This window comes from Glycine soja, chromosome 20, assembly GCF_004193775.1.
Source record: "Glycine soja cultivar W05 chromosome 20, ASM419377v2, whole genome shotgun sequence".
In the NCBI taxonomy this organism is placed as follows: Eukaryota; Viridiplantae; Streptophyta; class Magnoliopsida; order Fabales; family Fabaceae; genus Glycine; species Glycine soja.
The window spans coordinates 11,176,176-11,186,493 of record NC_041021.1 but is presented as its reverse complement, the minus strand read 5'-3'; the positions used below and the strand labels follow the sequence as shown (position 1 = coordinate 11,186,493).

Genomic DNA, 10,318 nt, shown 5'->3' with positions numbered 1-10,318 from the left:
GTGTGGTGTTTTGTTTTAGTTTTTATGTTCAGCGCTTTCCCTGTTTCAGTTTTTGTGTTTTGCTGTGAATAGTGTTTTGCGACGGATTTAGCGACCACTTTTGTTGATCTGGAAAACCGAGTAGTAGTGCAAATCCCTTAGCAGCTGAATTAGTGATTGTTGCTGACAATTTAATTGGTGATTTTTGTTTTGATAGTTAGGGTTGTTATTTTTGGCTGAATTTTGGTGTGGTAGGTTCTTTTGACTCATATTTTGTGTGAAAAATACTAGGAACACTTGTTGTGGCCAGATTTGAGAGATTCAAAAAAATTTGAGAACTTGTGTGTACCAAAACTTCAAACGGCCATAACTTTTGCTCTGGGTATCAGAATGACTATTATTATATATGTATTTTGGGTAGAAAAAAATTCCCCATACCGTGGCAGCCGAGGTCTCTAGCTAGCCAAAATCGCCTGTTTACTAGTTTTTTTTTCAAGTTTTATTGTTTTATTTTTCTAAACTTTCCTTAGGTAGTTTCCATAGTTAGACTTTGAATTTTTGCCTGAAAATTTTTGTGCCATCTTTTCATGATTTTAGGGTGTTGCTCACAAAATTTCAAGTCATTTGAATATCATTTGAGGGTAGTTGTAGTTCAAACCTACATTGTTACTTGCATAAGAAGGCAACTAGTTGTGCATGCTGAATGTAGTGTATGACTAGGGACAATCCATCTGACTTACAACCCTTTGATCCTGAGATAGATAGGACATTTCATAGATTAGTTAGGCATCATTTTGTACCTTTTGAGTATTGGATGCACAAGCTTTCGTAGGTGAAATCAGGTGCAGCCATTTCCCTTTGAGTCCTCTCACGGGGTGGAGGTTGTGCCATGTTCTCAGAATGTTCAAAACTATAATCAACCATAGAATGCTCAGACTCACCAATAACAGAATGCTCAGGATGCTCAAAACTGCACTGATCCATTGGCTTCCAAAGTTTCATGGCCTTGCAGGTGAAGACCCGCACAAACATCTAAAAGAATTCCATATTGTCTGCTCCACCATGAAACCCCTAGATGTCTAGGAGGATCACATATTTCTGAAGGCTTTTCCTCATTCTTTAGAGGGAGTGGCAAAGGACTGGCTATATTACCTTGCTCCAAGGTCCATCACGAGCTGGGATGACCTCAAGAGAGTATTCTTAGAAAAAATTTTCCCTACTTCCAGGACCACGACCATCAGAAAGGATATTTCAAGCATTAGGCAACTCAGTGGAGAGAGCCTATATGAATACTGGGAGAGATTTAAAAAACTATGTGCCAGTTGCCCTCACCACCATATTTTTTAGCAGCTTCTCCTCCAATATTTTTATGAAGGACTCAGTAACATGGAGAGAAGTATGATAGATGCTACCAGTGGTGGAGCCCTTGGAGACATGACCCCTGCTGAAGCCAGAAATTTAATTGAGAAGATGGCTTCCAACTCCCAGCAATTTAGTGCCAGAAATGATGCTATTGTCATTAGAGGAGTGCATGAAGTAGCCACGAATTCATCTTCATCAGCCGAGACTAAGAAGCTTGAAGGTAAACTAGATGCCTTGGTTAACCTGGTAACCCAACTGGCCATGAATAAAAAATCTGTACCTGTCGCCAGACTCTGTGGTTTATGCTCCTCTGTCGACCACCACATAGACCTTTGCCCTTCTGTGTAACAATCTGAAGCAATTGAACAGCCTGAAGCTTATGCTGCAAACATCTACAATAGACCTCCTCAACCTCAGCAACAAAATCAGCCACAACAGAACAATTATGACCTCTCCAGCAATAGGTACAATCCCGAGTGGAGGAATCATCCCAACCTTAGATGGTCGAATCCTTCACAACAACAACAACAACAACAACAACAACCTTATTTTCAGAATGTTGCTGGCCCAAGCAGACCATACGTTCCTCCACCAATCCAGCAGCAACAACAACAACAGCAACAGCCCCAAAAAAAAGCAAACAGTTGAGGCTCCTCTGCAACCTTCCCTTGAAGAACTTGTGAGGCAAATGACTATGCAAAACATGCAGTTTCAACAAGAGACCAGAGCCTTCATTCATATCTTAACTAATCAGATGGGACAATTGGCTACACAGTTAAATCAACAATAGTCCTAGAATTCTGACATATTACCTTCTCAATCTGTCCAGAATCCCAAAAATATGAGTGCCATTGCATTGAGGTCGGGAAAGCAGTGTCAAGGACCTCAACCAACAACATCTTCCTCATCTGCAAATGAACCTGCCCAACTTTACTCTACTCCAGAAAAATGTGATGACAAAAATTTAAAGAGTAAGTTACCTAACAATTTCTATGCAGGTGAATCTTCCACTGGTAATTCTGATTTACAGAAGCAGCATATCCCTCTTCCATTCCCTCCAAGAGCAATTTCCAACAAAAAAATGGAAGAGGCAGAGAAGGAGATATTGGAAACATTTAGAAAAGTAGAGGTAAACATACCTCTGCTGGATGCAATAAAGCAAATTCCAAGATATGTTAAATTCTTTAAGGAGCTATGCACTAATAAGCGGAAGCTTAAAGGAAGTGAAAGAATTAGTATGGGCAGAAATGTCTCCGCATTGATTGGTAAATCTGTTCCCCAAATCCTTGAAAAATGTAAAGATCCAGGTACATTTAGCATACCTTGTATTATAGGGAACAGTAAGTTTGACAATGCCATACTAGATTTAGGAGCTTCTGTTAGTGTTATGCCTCTGTCTATTTTTAATTCTATATCTCTAGGTCCTTTGCAGTCAACTGATGTGGTAATTCATTTAGCTAATAGAAGTGTTGCCTATCCTGCTGGTTTCATAGAGGATGTCTTAGTTAGAGTTGGTGAACTAATTTTCCCTGTTGATTTTTATATTTTGAATATGGAGGAGGGATTTTATCAAGGATCAGTTCCCATCATTCTAGGCAGACCTTTTATGAAAACTGCTAGAACTAAGATAGATGTATATGCAGGCACACTATCTATGGAGTTTGGTGATATAACTGTTCATTTTAATATTCTTGATGCTATGAAACACCCATCTGAAGATCTTTCTGTATTTCGTGCTGAAATAATTGATCATATTGTTAATGAATACATGACTGATCTTCATTCTAATTTGCATGCCTGTCACTCTTCATGCATTGAATCTGAATTTGTACTTGATCATATGTCTGCATTTGATGCTGAGAGTGAATCTAAAATTGATATTGAGTACATGACTGGTGATGTTTTACCTCTTGAGATTGATTTTCTAGAGTCAGATAGAACTAACCATGTTTCAGGAAGTACATATACCTCTGACTTTCTTTATGAGGTACAGGCTGAGAAACCATCTCTTTCTACCATTATCCAGCCGCCCACACCAGAATTGAAGCCTCTGCCATCAAATTTAAAATATGCTTACTTGGATGATAGCAAAAGTTTTCCAGTAATTATATTTACCTCCCTTGTTGATGAGCAAGAGGAGAAGTTGTTATCATTTCTCAAGAAGCATAAGAAGGCTATAGGCTGGACCCTGGCGGACATTCCTGGTATTAGCCCATCCACATGTATGCATCGGATAAATTTAGAGGATTGGGCTAAACCAGTAAGACAGCCACAGAGAAGACTCAACCCGATAATTCTTGATGTAGTGAAGAAGGAGGTAACCAAGCTTTTGCAAGCTGGAATCATTTATCCTATCTCCGACAGCCAATGGGTGAGTCCCGTCCAGGTAGTCCCGAAGAAAACCGGCCTCACCGTGATAAAAAATTAGAAGGAGGAGCTAATTCCTACTCGGGTGCAGAACAGTTGGAGAGTCTGCATTGACTATAGGAGGCTGAACCAGGTTACCAAAAATGACCATTTTCCCCTACCATTCATTGAACAGATGCTTGAATGCCTGGCAGGTAAATCTCACTACTGTTTTCTTGATGGTTTTTCTGGTTATATGCAAATCACTATTGCTCCTGAGGATCAGGAAAAAACCACATTCACCTGCCCCTTCGGCACTTTTGCCTATAGGAGGATGTCTTTCGGCCTGTGCAATGCCACTGGTACCTTCCAGTGGTGCATGATCAGTATTTTTAGTGATTTTTTAGAAAATTGCATAGAGGTATTTATGGATGATTTCACTGTATATGGATCCTCTTTTGATATTTGTTTGGATAGTCTGGAAAAGGTTTTGAATAGATGCACTGAAACTAACCTTGTTCTAAATTTTGTAAAATATCATTTTATGGTTGAGCAAGGTATAGTTTTAGGCCACATTATTTCCAATAAGGGCATTGAAGTAGATCCTGCAAAAATTTATGTTATTTCACAATTGCCTTACCCCTCTTGCGTGCAAGAGGTGCGATCTTTTCTTGGTCATGCAAGATTCTACAGGCACTTTATAAGAGATTTTAGCAAAGTAGCCCTTCCACTATCCAACTTGTTGCAAAAGGAGGTGGAGTTTGACTTTAATGATAAATGCAAATAGGCTTTTGATTGCCTCAAAAGAGCACTGACTATCACCCCCATCATCCATGCACCCGACTGAACAAACCCTTTTGAGCTTATCTATGATGCATCAAATTATGCATTGGGGGTTGTCCTTGCTCAAAAAATTGATAAATTGCCTAGGGTGATATATTATGCTTCTAGGACTTTAGATGCTGCCCAAGCGAATTATACTACTACTGAGAAAGAGCTACTAGCAATAGTTTTTGCTCTTGAAAAATTTCGTTCTTATTTGCTTGGTACTCGCATTATTGTTTATACTGACCATGCAGCTTTAAAGTACTTGTTGAAGAAGGCTGATTCAAAGCCTAGGTTGATCCGATGGATGCTCTGGCTCCAAGAGATTGACTTGGAGATCTGTGATAGGAGCGGAGCACAAAATGTATTTGCTGATCATTTGAGTCGGATCGAGCGTGTGTCTGATGAGGACTCACCCATTCAAGATGATTTCCCGGATGATCATTTGTATATATTGTATAGTATTTCTGATTCTCTTTCTACTCCCTGGTTTGCTAACATTGTCAATTATTTAGTTGCTTCTGTTTTTCCTCCCTTAGCATCTAAGGCTCAAAAAGATAGAATTAAAAGTGATGCTAATCATTTTATTTGGGATGACCCCTACTTATGGAAATTGTGCAGTGATCAGGTCATTAGACGATGCATTCCAAATCATGAGACTGACTCAGTCCTGCAGTTTTGTCATTCTTCCGCACCGGGAGGTCATCTGGGTGTTAAAAGGACAGCTTGCAAAGTGCTTGACTGTGGCTTTTATTGGCTCGCCATCTTTAAAGATGCATGGAAGATTTGTAGCACTTGTGAGCAGTGCCAGAGAGCAGGAAGTGCACTTACATGGTGACAACAAATGCCTCAGCAACCTATGCTATTTTGTGAGGTGTTTGATGTCTGGGGCATAGATTTCATGGGTCATTTTCCTGTCTCTTTTGGTTATGTTTACATTCTCCTTGCAGTTGATTATGTTTCAAAATGGGTGGAAGCCAAGCCCACTAGAACTAATGATGCTAAGGTTGTTGCAGATTTTGTCAGATCTAATATGTTTTGCAGGTTTGGAGTACCTAAAGAAATCATTAGTGATCAAGGAACCCATTTTTGCAACAAATCAATGCATGCCTTGCTTAAGAAGTACGGGGTTGAACACAGGGTATCCACACCATACCACCCCCAAACCAATGGACAGGCATAAATTTCTAGCAGGGAGATCAAGAGAATTTTAGAGAAGATTGTGCAGTCAAGCAGGAAAGATTGGAGTACCAGGCTTGATGATGCTCTTTGGGCACATAGGACTGCCTACAAAGCACCCATAGGAATGTCTCCTTATCAGGTTGTCTTTGGAAAGGCATGTAATCTTCCAGTGGAGATTGAGCACAAAGCATATTGGGCAGTGAAGACCTGCAACTTCTCTATGGATCAAGCTGGTGAGGAAAGAAAGTTGCAACTGAGTGAGTTAGATGAGATCCGCCTAGAAGCCTACAAGAATGCCAAGTTCTACAAAGAAAAGACCAAGAAGTTCCATGATAGCATGATAATTAAGAAGGACTTCATGGTTGGGCAAAAAGTGTTATTGTATAATTCTAAGCTTGGACTCATGAGTGGTAAGTTGAGGTCTAAGTGGATTCGTCCTTTTGTTGTTACTAATTTTTTTCCTTATGGTACAATTGAGATCAAAAGCGACTCCACAAACAAGAGCTTCAAGGTCAATGGACACCGACTTAAGCCATTTCTCACAAACCCTTCTTTAGTGGACGTAGTGGTGGAAGAGACTTCCTTACTCCACCCTACTCTTCCTCCACCATGACTTAGGGAGTTTTTCTTTTCCTATCTCCTCCTTTATTTTTATTACGTTTGTCCGATTCTATTTGATGGTTTAATTGCCTTTAATCTTTTAATTGTGCTACATTGAGGACAATGTGTTGTTTAAGTATGGGGGGGGGGGAGTGTTCTTTGGTTTTGGTTGCTAGTTTTGTTGGATTTGTTAATTTTTTTAGTTTTGTTGGGTTTCTAGTTTAATATTTTAGGTCAATTCTGTTTGCATGTACAACTTTGCATGTTTTTCTTTGAATTATAGGATATCTTCAAGTAATGGGTAATTGTTTTGAAAATAAAAGTCTCTTGACATTTTGTGATTTGAAATCCTTTTTTTCCCTCTACATGTCATGATAGTTTTGAAAGCTCAATTTGAAAGTGATAAGTTTACCTTTGTGAGAATTTGAGCCATCCATCATCATAATCATTTGGTGTGTTTTGCCCCATTGATTGCTTGCACAATAGCCTTGGCTTGATTCTTGTTGATGCTTCCTAATTCACATGCATATTTGGAAATGATTTAGGCAATTTTGTTCTTATAAGCCTCTAGTCAAATGGACTTACCTTAAATTAATTCCTTTGATAGCCCTTTTGAGCCTTGTTTCCCTTTCCTTGTTTTGAAGCTCATTACAAGCCTTAAGTAAAAAACCATGATCTCACCTTAACCTTAAGGAATTTTGGAGCTTTGGAATTGTTTTGGGAATAAGTGTGAGGGGGGTTTTGTTGGATAACATGTGTTTGTTGGCTATGCTTCATGATGTATTTTTGGGCCATACTGATGTACATTGTATATGGGTTAAATGTTGGACATGCTGCCGAATGATATGCTAGTTCTCAAATGCTACCGTTCTTTAAAAAAAAATTCAAGTTGAATCAATTAAAAAAAAAGCAATAAAGTTGAGTGAATAAGATCTTAAATGGAAAAAGAATGACGAGACTCTTAGCTCTACTCTTTGCATTTAAAATTTTATCTTTAGGTTTTTTTATTTTTTTCTTAATATGCACTTATTCCCCATTGCTCCTCTATTCCTTTGGGATTTAGCTACTTATTCCATATTTTTCCCTACCTTGTCCTTGGCCCCATTACAACATTAAAAGACCTTTTGATCCTCATGTGCTTGTGTTTATGGGTTGATTGTCAATTTTAGAATCTTGCCAAGTTTATGTGGTGTTGGTTTTCATGGGTGCTTTGAGGGTAAATAGTAGCCTAGACACTTAAGAGATAAAGTGTATATCTTGTGAGGCTTTATCACTTTTCATTCTTGAGCTGATTAACTATTTTGCCATAATTGGGTTACTTGGATGATTTTCACGAATGTCTTGACTCTTTGGATCTCTTCATGTTAGATGTTACCCATTCCTTTCATTCCTTGATGTTCATTGAGAAATATGTAAATGTTTTTGTTTGTCTCTCTTTGATACCCTTGGATTTTGTTCTTTGTTTCATTTTGCCCAGGAGTGCAAAAGGCTAAGTATGGGGGGTTTTGATGTGCCATTATTTTCTCCTATTTCTTAACCTTTTTTGCACCATTTTAATTACTGATTAGTCTTAATTGTCAAATTAATTATGCAGTTTTATCATTTGGGCCTATTGGACTAATTTTGTGTTTTTAATTTAATTTCAGGAGATTTATAAGTAATTGGGCTTGAATCCAGAATTGGGCTTGGACTTGAAGAGAGCTGACAATTTTATCAAATCTTATCTTATCTAGATTTTATCTAATCTAGACATTATTTCATCTAGATCTTATCTTATCTTATCTTATTTAGATTTTATTTCATCTAAATTTTATTTTATCAAATCTTATCTTATCTTGTCTAGATTTTATTTTATTTATGGGCTTGGACTTAAAACAGATTTGTAAGCTTTGGGGCTGAAAATATATAACAGCACCAAGGCTCTAGTTTAAGCTCTCTCCCCTCTTTCATTTTTAGTTTTAGGCTTCTCTTCTTCTTTTAGACACTTTTTCGTTTTGCAATTCCAGTTTTTACTTTTCGTTTTAGCAATAAAATTTCATTCTCTATTGATTAATGGAAGGCTAAGTCTCCAGTGTTGTTTTCTCTTGAGGATCAAGCACAGTTCTCTTTGAGGTTCTATTATTACTATTAAATTCTGTTCAGTTTTTCATCTTCACCAATTACTCTGTATTTGTTGCTATTAATTCATGCGTGCTTAGTGCTTGATTAATTGTCTCTGCGCTTTATTTACGTTCATGCTTAATGATCGTTCATGATTAATTGGTGTATATGTTGCTTAATCACATAATGAATTCCTTATGTTAAATTTCTCTTAGTAATTTAATTTAGGGTTGGATTAAGTGGTTGAACTGATAAAGGATAAACTCTCGTAACCTATGATAAGAGACTTGCTTGTGAATCAAGGGGAAGCAACGTGTTTTAATTCTGATATTTTCAAATTCACATCTATTCGCTGTTTAATTTACAAAAGAAAACAACCCCCCCCCCCAATTCGTTACTATTTTCCTACTATCTGTTATGAACATTTGGTTTATCATTGCTCGTTGGGAAACGAGCTAGGATCACTTCCTAGTTACTGCATTTTAATGTTTATTTGATTCGGGTACGACCTCGATCAGGGGGGGTTGAATTAAGATATCACAAACTTTTTAAGATTAAAAATTTTATTTTGATTTTAACCCAAATCCCAAGATTCCTTTCAAAATGAACTCCTAAAGAATTATGCAAATTAATATTACTGAATAGAAGCAATAAGCAATAATAAATAAAGGAGTTTAAGGGAAGAGAAAATGCAAACTTAGATTTATACTGGTTCGGCCACACCCTTGTGCCTACGTCCAGTCCCCAAGCAACCCGCTTGAGAGTTCCACTATCTTGCAAAAACCCTTTACAAGTTCTGAACCACACAAGGACAACCCTTCCTTTGTGTTCAGATTACTTTACAACAAGAGACCCTTGGTCTCTTAATCCCTTTTTAGAAATAAGATGAAGAGAAGAAGAAATCTCTTTTGAAAGAGATAGATTGAACAATTAAGCACTCAAATAATTCCTTATTGAATTGCAAGTGTATTGACCAAGGAATTTTTAAGAGGATAAGATGATTTTTCTTTTTGAGAGGATAAGACCTTTTTATTTTGAAAAACTCTAAGCAAACTCGTGTTCCAAGTCACATATAAATAGACCTTTGATGGCCATGTAAAAACCACTTGAACAAATGTGACCCTTGGAAATAATTTTCTGAAAATCTCCTCTGGTAATCGATTACAAGACTTGTGTAATCGATTACAAACTTTAAAATTTGAATCAAAACGTTTAGTAACTGCTGGTAATCGATTACCATCCATGTGTAATCGATTACACTGTAAAATTTGAATTTTAATTTCTAATGGTTGTTATAAATCATTTTGGTCACTGGTAATCGATTACATCCTCTGGTAATCGATTACCAAAGAGTAAATCTCTAGAAAAATACATTTTTGCTTAAATTTATTGGCCAAACCTCTTGCTGTTTCAATTTGGAATTCCCTCCCTAAATCACTAGAGATCTTCTTGATGATGTATCTTGAATCTCTTGGATTTTTGCCTTGATCTTAACTTGAGAAGCACCTGTTCATATGGCATCAAAACATCATGATCATATGGCATCATCAAAACATCAAAGTCAAAGTCTTTGCTTCTACAATCTCCCCATTTTTTATGATGACAATTTAATTCTTGAAATCAAGATACAAGTAAAGTATATGCAAGATATAATGTTGCGTTCACTCATTTTATACTCCCCCTATGTTTTGGACTTAATGATCACATGGTCACTTGATTTCTAAGCTTCTAAACCACCCCGTTTCTCTCCCCCTTTGGCAACATAAAAAAGCCAAAGAACGTGGTAAGCAACACAAGATGGAAGAAAATGATAACTAAAGTTCACATAAGCATTCATAAATCAAAACCAAATATAATCCAATCATAAAATACTAAGTGCCAAATATAATCCAACCATAAAATGCTAAGTGCCAAATACCAAAAT

At 37.2% G+C, this 10,318-nt stretch overlaps 1 non-coding gene across 1 annotated transcript; it reads right to left on the bottom strand.

The window, feature by feature from the left end:
• Positions 1-1,212: 1,212 nt before the first annotated feature.
• Positions 1,213-1,320, bottom strand: LOC114403984. The gene has a single exon (XR_003664749.1). It is a non-coding gene; the product is annotated as a small nucleolar RNA R71 (small nucleolar RNA).
• Between the last annotated feature and the right edge of the window lie 8,998 nt (positions 1,321-10,318).